Consider the following 9,509-nt stretch of genomic DNA (forward strand, 5'->3'; position numbering starts at 1 on the left):
TGCCATTGCTCATGCTGCTAGGTTATAGATCGGGGGGTGGAGAGAAGGAAGCAAGGCAGGGGATGTTAGTCTCCCCTCTCTCCACCATCATGGAAGGGTCAGCATTGAGCTGAACGCCGAGCTGCCTCCAACACTGCCTGTGTGGATGTAAAGTCACCCGTAACGGCTCCAGACAAACACCCAGGGCTAGCGTCAAACACAGACGCCGTCGTTTTCCCAGCCCCCATTGGCTGGGTCAGAGGGATATTTCCAAAGAGGGGCAAATTCTATTATCCATCCTTCAAGGCTGACACAGTTAAAAAAAATCAAATCTGGACTGGGTCCACGTCTGCGTTTGCTGCACTCTGAGCGGAGCTTTAATTAAGAGGTAAAATTATTAAAGCTGCGAATTATTATAGCCTCAGGATCCTGGCCCAGTGATATCAAGCAGATGGTCCGGGGGCAAGCGAAAGCCCTTTAATAAAGAAGCGTTTGTTATTCATGAGCATTAATTATGTCCACGTCCCTCATTTTAAAATGTTCTGGTTGTCAGCCCTGGTATTGTGTGGAAAAGCAGCATGATGAATTAGGCAAACCCCTTCTGGTTCAGGACATGTTCTTTGTGTGATGAAAATTAAAAGAATTCTCTCCCAGAAGATGGAGTGATTAAAATAAACACTCGGATTTCCCTTCTCCCTTCCCTCCTTTTTCTTTTTCCTTCCAGCCACTTGAGAGCGGTTTTCAGCCTCCCAATCGGACCATGACTGAAAGTGGAACTGAGCAAGACCCAGTCTGAAAGGTTGTTCTGCTTAAAGTACAGCGCTAGGATTGAGGAGGCCTGGACTCTTTTTCACTGGTGACTTGTGTGACCTAGGACAAGTCACTTATCCCCTCTGTTCATTATTTAGAACAGTGTAATGCCTAGAAGGGAAGGATGGCCTGGATGTCAGGCCTTTGGGTCAGGCCTCAAGAGATACAGGTTCAATTTGGTCTTCTGCCAAAAAAAAAGGCCTCTCACCTTGGGCAAGTCACTTAGGCCGAGATGCACAAAAGTTCAGTCAATGGGAATTAGCTGCCTAAATACCTTTGGGCATCTTGGCCTCTCCATGGTTTGGTCTCAGGCCCCTGTCTGTCCAGAGGAGGATAACAGCACGGCCGGTCTTCACAGGAGGGTTCTGGGGATACATGCATTAAAGACAATTAGGTGTTGCCATACTATGGATGGAAAGGGGCATATAAGTACCTGACATATCTGGGGCCCAGTGTGCTTGGAAGTGTATAGAGTCAGACAGTCTCTGCTCTGCCGACTTTATAACAAATAGACGAGCGGTGGAAGGGGAAACAGAGGCAGAGAGAGGCAGTCTCTCGCCTAAGGTCACGCCTGAGGGAAGTGGCAGAACTGGGATTGGAATCCAGGTTTCCTGACTCCTGACCCTGTGCTCTAGCTCCTGCTGTGTGCCTCAGTTTCTCTATCTGCAAAACAGGGGTAATGATATTGCCCTGTCACACAAACCTATTGTGAGTCTCCATTTTTTAATGTCTGTGAGATCCTCGGATCAAAAATATAGGGACATTTTTAAAAGAGTGCCGCATTCCCCCCCCCCCCAACACACTGAGATCCTTTAGAAAATTCTGGCCATAAGGTAGGGTGATGAATATTCTATCTGTTGAACTCACAAGCAAGGCTGGTCCCGTGGGTGCATTGCCTGGCCATGTGGAGGGCCCAGGACAGGAGCAATACCAGCTAACCTTGGATTCTGGTGGCTTAGTGTTAGCAGAGGCTGGGACCCTCATTACAAGACAGGAAAGTTTGTTGTGTTGCTTGTAATGCAGCTGTAGAGAAGGCGGATAATTGCAGCCCTCATGAGCTGGGGAGGGAGGTGTCGGGGACTAATGCATGACCTCTCTCTTCTAACTTGTGGGAGAGGGCAAGGCAGCACTGGATGAAAGGGTGGGTGCAAGCCCCTGGGTCCCCAAAGAACAGCAATAGTCATTTCTGATAGGAAGCAAGTTTCCCTGGCTCATTACTGGAGATGGCTGGAAAGTCTCCCAGGGAAGATCTTTCCAATGGGAAATGCCGATTTCGACGGCAGAAGGCTCTGTAGGGGTGTGTCATTTTTACCTAAATTTCCCGTCAGGTTTCTGAAGGAACCTGCTCACCTGGCGGGTGCTGGGAAGCCAGTGACCCCGGATCCTAAGCTAAGCTGTCGGGCTCTTGGGCTTCTCCACAGCTCACCAGGCAAGCTGCTGCAGAAGGGGGCGGCCAGGTCTCATGGGTCCATCAGGGAGGCCAACAGGAAGCCACGGACAACAGTCTTGGCTCCAGACTCCCAGCTCCAGGGCAGCCCACCAGGCAGAGTGTCCCAGATCCGGGACTCCAGCCTCTGTTGCAGAGGATTTCAAAATTTTTGATTTTCGAACCAAATCAGAACAAAACCCAAAATTTCTGAGGTATCTCCAAACCCGCTGCAAACTGGAATTGCCTTTCTCCGCCCAGTTCCACTTTCCAGGCATTAGCTGAGACCAACCACGGCAAGAGAACATCTGGATCCCTACAACAACGGGACTGGCAGGTCGTTGGGGTGGGAAGAATCTCCTTTGAAAACAAGAGTTATCAAAAATGTCCCCTTTGAAAGAGGGGATCTAGAGTTTGGCCAGAACGGTTCTGAAGCAGGAATTCCGGGAACAACCAAAGCTTGGGAGAAGGCGTTATGCCTTGTGTTGTATGATCAATAGTCAGGCAGCCGGGCTGGAAATAAATGCAAGTTCTGATAGAAATGTATGTTCTCCAGAAACTGCCTGGAGGCCACCCACCTTGTTTCCCTGGGGACACCCAGCAATAGTCACATAGATGACAACTTTCCATTGTCAGTGGCGGGGCCTGCCTTCGAACAAGTGGCCTAGAAATCACTACAAACCTTTACACCTCCCCCTCGCTAGCCCCCAGAGCTATCCAGGTTCCAGACTAGGGGGAGCTTGAGGCAATTATTATTTGGAAACAATGGTCACAAAACCTACATTTTTGAGCGAAGGTGGAGAAGGGGCCTTGAGCCTGGGGTTTGTGGGGACGGGCTGCTCTGACGACTGCTCTTGAACAGTGATGTGACATTCATTTCCTCTAGGACTACATTCGGTCATTCTCTGCGCCTGATCCCCCTGAGATCCATGGAGATTACTCATGTAGTAAGTAAGAAGTAAGGGCAGCACTATCTGCACGGACTGCACAGTGCTATAGGTATTCCCCTGGGCGCTGGGCAGGGGAGATTTCCTTTCCTTGGTCAGTTACCATTGACTGCAGCAGTTCTGCAAAGCCAGGGCAGATCTTGAACGCAAAGTAAGGGAGAAGGCTGGAGATAATGATGATACCTGGTGCTCCCCGCGCGGTCTGGAGTGCACGCAGAGTCCTGGACGCTAGCTTTCAAAGTGTTGGTGCTGATTCAGACATTTCTTGGGGAGGAAGGAGCAAATTCCAGTCCCTGCTCATCCTCCTCCTCTCCGAGGGGACCCAGGAAGCACTACGGAACTGGGAAGGCCGAGACAGAAGACAGCTGTAGGGTCTAGGAAGGGGGTTATGTCCTGAAGTAGCTTATGAGCCTTCCCTCCACAGCCAACAGAATGGCAGTGTGTATACAGAGCCAGAGCCAGGTCTTGCATGACGGCCACCACCTTAGCGGACACGTTAGGGACTGAACAGAGGCGCTCCAGGGCAGAAAAGCACGAGCTGCTCCAACTTGAGCTGAAGTTCCCCGTGTGTGCGTGCCTGTGTGTCACAGGGTGGCCGGCCCCTGGACATGGAGCAGGCCCCGTTCCCCTGTGCCAGGACACGTGTTCCCAGGTTGGCCAGGTAGAGGAGAGGCAGCACCTGGGTGCTATGAAGGACCAGAGAGAGCTGGTGAGGGAGACCCGGTGAGCCTTGGTTCCAGGGGCTGTGAGGATGCTCCCTGTGAAAGATGATCCTCCTCCAGAGAGGCTGGGGAGGTGCTGGCTCTAAGCTGGAGAGCCAGGGCCAGAGGCAGGGGAACAGCAGAGAAGCTGACCCATTGATATGTCCACACCCAAGAGCTTGGAGACAGCAAGAGGGCCGGGGGGGAGAGGGGTGTAAGGGATGCTTCCCTGGTAAGGATGATCTCCCAGCAGAGAGGCTGCAGCGGATCCTGCTGGGAAGAGCCGGGTTGCGCTCCAGGTGGAAGGGCTGGGGTGGCTGTCCCAGCGCAGGCACAGAAGGGGATGGACAGGAGCCGAAGTGTGGCACAAGATGCCAGTGTAAGGTACACAGGGCATCATGGGGAGATTGTAAGGACTCCATGCAGTGGGGTGATCATGGATTACTTGGGGGTCTTTGTTGGCGGCTGATTTGCACGATCGTTTGGTAATAAGCTGGTCTCAAAGAAGGGTATTGCTGAAGTCAGAGAGCGAAGTGGTAGTCCTCAGGTTACCCGAGAGAGGAAACTGTGGCTGGCGCACTTGTCATGGCATGGCTGGCCACATGAGGGCGCTCCAGACAGGGCAGCCCCATGACTGTGTGGAACAGATTCATCGTACAGCACCTCGCACAATTGGGTCTCGGCCCATGGGGCTCCTAAGTGCTGCAGAAACATACACCAATAATTATATCCTCTACAGACCATGCAAGGAAGGCCAGTCTCTCTCTCTCTCTCTCTCTCTCTCTCACACACACACACACACACACACACAAATTCAGATGAAGTCAAGATCAGCCTGTGAACAACTGGCCAAAAGTGAGGCTAGATTTGTAACAGGCCTGATCAATAGGTCCACTTTCTGTCACGTGCAGTGAGCACTTCCTCCTGCCACTTCTTCCACTGCCCCCCTGCTAACAAGACTTCCTTAAATTTCCCCTGACAGGGACCTGAGTCAGCATGCAGGTAAGAGCTCTCTGGCTCCATTTCTAACGTTACTAGGGCGGTGAGAAATGGCGAGCCATAGACGTGCTCAGACAGTCTGCTTTTTAGCCTGGAGGGCATGAGATAACCTAGTCTGACCTTACAGCACTAAACCGTCTGCCCGGCCCACCCCAGCACTGCTAATTATCGATTCCCCTCTGCACAGCTCTGTTTAAAGACCATGTTGTTTACATTAATAGAGATTTATTGGCGCCTCCTTTTTGCCCTGAATCATCCTCCATGTTCCTCTGTCTTTGTGACCATTCAGCTTTTCATGGACCAACCATGCGCAATGCTGGGCTGCACGATTCTGGGATTTTACCCATGCAAATAGCATCGGAGGATGCAGTAGAGATGGGGCTAAGCCAGGCTTAAGGACCTTGGTGAGTCAGGGCTTTGGCTCCCCTGGAGGTTTCACGCACCTCGCATGCCAGGAGCGCGCAGTATGATGAAATTTACCAGCAGGAAATCTTACTCTCAGAAGAGACTTCATCCTCAGCTGTACTGCAGACCTGCCAGCAACAGGGAGTGTGACTCTGAATCAGTCAGCAGCTAACAAAGGGAGTTTGCAGACTCCAGCCAAAGAAGCTTTTAAAAACAAACCATCCTTCATGCGGATCAGTTTTGGGAGGTAATGGAGGCCAAGCTGCTGTTCGCCTCCATTCGCCATCGTGCAGAGGGCCAATCTCACTGCTCTGCTGGTCATGATTAGGTGGAGCAATGGTGGCACCTAGGGGGCGGTCAGGTTATGCCAAGTCTCTGTGCTGTCGGTTGAGTCTGAGCCTGCATGCAGAAAGGAAGAGGCACGGTGCTTCATTTGGGCCAGGGCTTTCCATGGCTGAGCCCTGGCACCTCTAAAGGCCTGGCAGTTCTTGTCCCGGCACCCAGCTTGTTACGTCAGTTATGAAAGTAAAAAAATAAACCCAGGAGTCCTGAATCCCAGTTGTCTGCTCTAACCCCTACATAAGCCTCCCTGCCTCCCTGAAGTACTTCTCCACACAACGCACAGTCAGCCTGTGAAATTCGTTCTCAGGGGATGAAGGCCAAAAGTATAACTGGGTTCAAAAAAGAAGTAGCTAAATCAACGTAGGATAGGTCCATCAACGGCAATTAGCCAAGATGGGCAGGGACGCAACCCCATGCCCTGGGTGTCCCTAAATCTCTGACTGTCAGAAGCTGGGACTGGATGACAGGGGATGGATCACTTGATAATTGCCCTGTTCTGTTCATTCCCTCTGAAAAGCATCTGGCACCAGCCACTCTCAGAAGACAGGACGCTGGGCTAGATGGACCAATGGTCTGACCCAGGATGGCCATTCTTATGTTCTCCCTCTCCCATATCCACTCATCAGGGAGTCTTTTGCCCCTTGATTTAATCTGGGCATGATTTATTTGAGCATAGCTCCACCCACCTGAACAAAATCCGGATGACAATAATCGCAACGTACAGTGCCTGCAAAATAGAGAGTGTCATAGACAGTCCACCCACCTCTCTATCGGCCTGCAGACGAGCATTACCAGGGCAGAGAGATGCCATTCAGGCAGCCCCACCCATCCTTAGCCAGGGCTTCCCTCATATCCCACCTCAGGTTCACTGCTTCAAATGGAGCCTGCTTCAGAAACTAGTTGGGTGACTCATTCCAGTTTTGTAGCAGATTCCAAGTTCTGGCATGAGCATCCCCCAGAATCTAGGAAAGCTGGTATCAACCTTCAGCATGGGCTGCATCTGAGCAGCCCCCAGACACTGGGGAACTAGATCCAACCTCTGTGGTTCGGGACTACCTCGGAAGGGCAGGTGTGCCCCTCACAAAAGCTAACCCCCTCCGCCAGCACTAAGGCCGACTTAGCAGAAGGATGGAGGGTTAAACAGACCCTGGAGACTCAGTCCTAGCGACGCTCAGGGCTGAGTTATGGTGGTAAGCAGGGGGTATGGAGAAGGCACACATTACCACGGCCTAGCTCACCCCTGTTCTGTGGAGAGAGAACTCCTGTCTCAGGGCCCTGAAAATAGCACCTGTCTGGAGCACTAAGTTTACCTCCGAAGAAACACGCTGCATGTGCGTAGCTGGCATGTGCACAAGCCTTACACCTTCGCATGCCCAGGGGGTCCAGCCAAGTGTCTGCTCATAACCATGCACGCTTGTTTGTGTGTGTGCAACTCCTTGCTTACACTCACGCAGGTATAGTTTGCGTGTGCAATTCCTTGCTTTCACCGCTGTGTGCATAATTAGCAACAAAATTACCTTCTGGCACGTGTGTTTGTAATTTGTGTATGCGCTTACCTCCTTGTACCAACAGGAATATAGTTTGTGTACGCAGTTACCTACCTGTAACCACTGCGTGCCCGTTTTCCACGCACAGTGCAGGGGCGAATTGGTGCCAACACTCCGATCATTTCTACTAAACTGGTGAAAAGCCAAAGTTCCCGAGTTTCATTTTGTGGCCAAAGCCTCAGCAACCCTCCCCCCCCACGCTCTGCTCCTGTCACACACACACAGGGCTGGCTGTAACCCACGGAGCCTTAACAATGGCCAGCTGAGCCTGTCACCTCTGAAAGATTCCAGCCACCCTACCTGCTCCTCCGTTGCAAAGGGGTCAGGTGCAGCTCCACCTACAGCAGTGCAGTTGGAGACACCAGCACTCGGGGCTGGGGTCACGACTGGACGCAGGGGGTCTCTCATTAAGGGGAAGGAAGAGGGGGAAAAAAGATTAGACACTGAATAATAAAGGGAAAGTAATTCATTATCCCAGTTTACTCTCAGGCCTATTAAATAGTCCCCTCTCCTTGGCTGGGGAATAGGTGCTGGGAGTTGCTGCCCTGTGCTAGGGCAGATGGGAACACTTCCAAATCACCCCCAGGTGCTTCACGCTCAATTAGAGGCAAGGCAAAGCAAGGGAGGGGGGTTAAAGGTTATGAAAAGGGCTGGGCCAGTAACACAGCAGGGGGCTTCTCACTCTGTATCATAGACACTAATTTAGTTTAATTGACTTCAAAGACTTTCCTGTATGCTGGGGCACATGCAGGGATCAGATCTATTTTTCCTGGGGAAAGGGGTCGCAAGAATACTCCTTTTTCTCTTGAAAGCACCAGAAAGGTTTTACAAGGCAGAGAAGAGAAGCGCTGGGAAGCAGGCAGGAAAAGCGAAAGGAGGGAATTAAAGCACCACAGTTAAAATAAACTGTCTCAACACAGCCCCAGCACCCCAGCAATAAAACAGCCATGCAAATGACTGACCAAAGATTCCCTCAGCCTTCAGAAAGTGCATCCCAGAGCGCAAGTTTACAGATGTTTAATTCCCCCCGGGAAACAAATAAACCAGAGCAGAAACTCAGTGCTTTTAACCTTTCACCAGTCTAGCTGGGGAAATGGCTCATGAACTCCAAACTGCAATGCGAATGTTTGCCCAGAGTAAGCAGCAAAGACAGTTCCAGAGGCAGGTGGACCCATGGTGCATCGAGAATAATGAATCTTTAGCACTTCACAAAGCTCTTTTCCCTTTCCAAACTCTCGCAAATGATGACAAAGGTCCTCATGGATTTGTTAGATCTATATACATTAGAAGTGTCCATTCAGTTTTACCAACCCCAAGTGCTCGAAAATCATGAGTCAGGTCTGCAAAAATTCCTTAGAGCGGCTTAAAATTAACAAGATTGGTTTAAAAAAAAAAATTGGGGCTGTTTCTGGTTTGGGAGCAGTTCGGGTTCTGCTTGGGTCAAGTTTTCAAGCTTTTCTCTGGAGCCATGACGGTTACTAACTCCCCATTCCCCCATGAAAGCCAAGATGCTCATGGATTCACATAATTCTAGGAGTTAGGGCTTTAAAAAAAGACAGCAGACAGCACCAGGCTGGCAATGAAATCATGAACATTGGCAGCATAATTAACAGGGGGTTTGCTGAGGATGGCATGATTTGGTTTTGGCTCTGGAAACCCAAAGCCGAGATGGTTCAAATCTAAGGTCACATTTTATACAGAACATTGAATTTAAGAAGGCTCAGATGAAAGATTCTGGTGCGCACTAATCAATGGCAAAACACTAGGGTCAGATCCTATGAATTGGACTAGATGCATTGAAAGCAGTGACACTACACCAGTTTATACCCTAGATCAGTGACCACAGGGATGTACAAGAAACCATCTACACTGTACTCTGGAATAATGGTCCAAAACCACAACCATTTACGGTACTGCAGCGCAGCATTTGGAGTCATTGCTGTAGAACACATAACATTTAGGGTCAGAACCAGGGCTTTGCTGGTCTGCCTCCCATGTTTCCGCCTGCTCTGCAGGGAAAGTCATCTACCAGAAACTCCCAGCCAGCCTTATGAGGCTTGAGTTGGCTCAGAATTGCCAAGGAGGCTGGATAAGCAGATCTGTTGAAATGGGTTCCTTAAAATAGCTGCCCAAAGCAAAGCAATTGCACCTTCGCTGGCATGGCTCTGCCTCGCAGGGGTGACCTGTCTCAGGGTGGGCTGTAATTCCCATTAAACGGGCTGTCTCCCGCAGAGTTCTTTTTTTATCCGCTTTTCTAAAGATGAAGAGTGCCCTTTGGTGGATGGAGGCTCCTGATAATGAGAACGCATCTCAAAGAGAGGTACCCGGGGAGGGGAGGCCAGGAGGCGCTGGA

At 50.7% G+C, this 9,509-nt stretch overlaps 1 long non-coding RNA gene across 1 annotated transcript; it reads right to left on the reverse strand.

Moving 5' to 3' along the window:
* Nucleotides 1–331: 331 nt before the first annotated feature.
* LOC137152912 (uncharacterized) lies at nucleotides 332–7,623 on the reverse strand. Its single transcript, XR_010919658.1, has 3 exons — nucleotides 7,457–7,623; nucleotides 1,064–1,154; nucleotides 332–454 (listed from the first exon to the last, which is right to left on the reverse strand). It is a non-coding gene; the product is annotated as an uncharacterized lncRNA (long non-coding RNA).
* Nucleotides 7,624–9,509: the final 1,886 nt, after the last annotated feature.

This window comes from Emydura macquarii, unplaced genomic scaffold (genome assembly GCF_026122565.2).
Source record: "Emydura macquarii macquarii isolate MOO-44397 ecotype Brisbane River unplaced genomic scaffold, CSIRO-AGI_Emac_v2 contig_1230, whole genome shotgun sequence".
NCBI lineage: Eukaryota > Metazoa > Chordata > Testudines > Chelidae > Emydura > Emydura macquarii.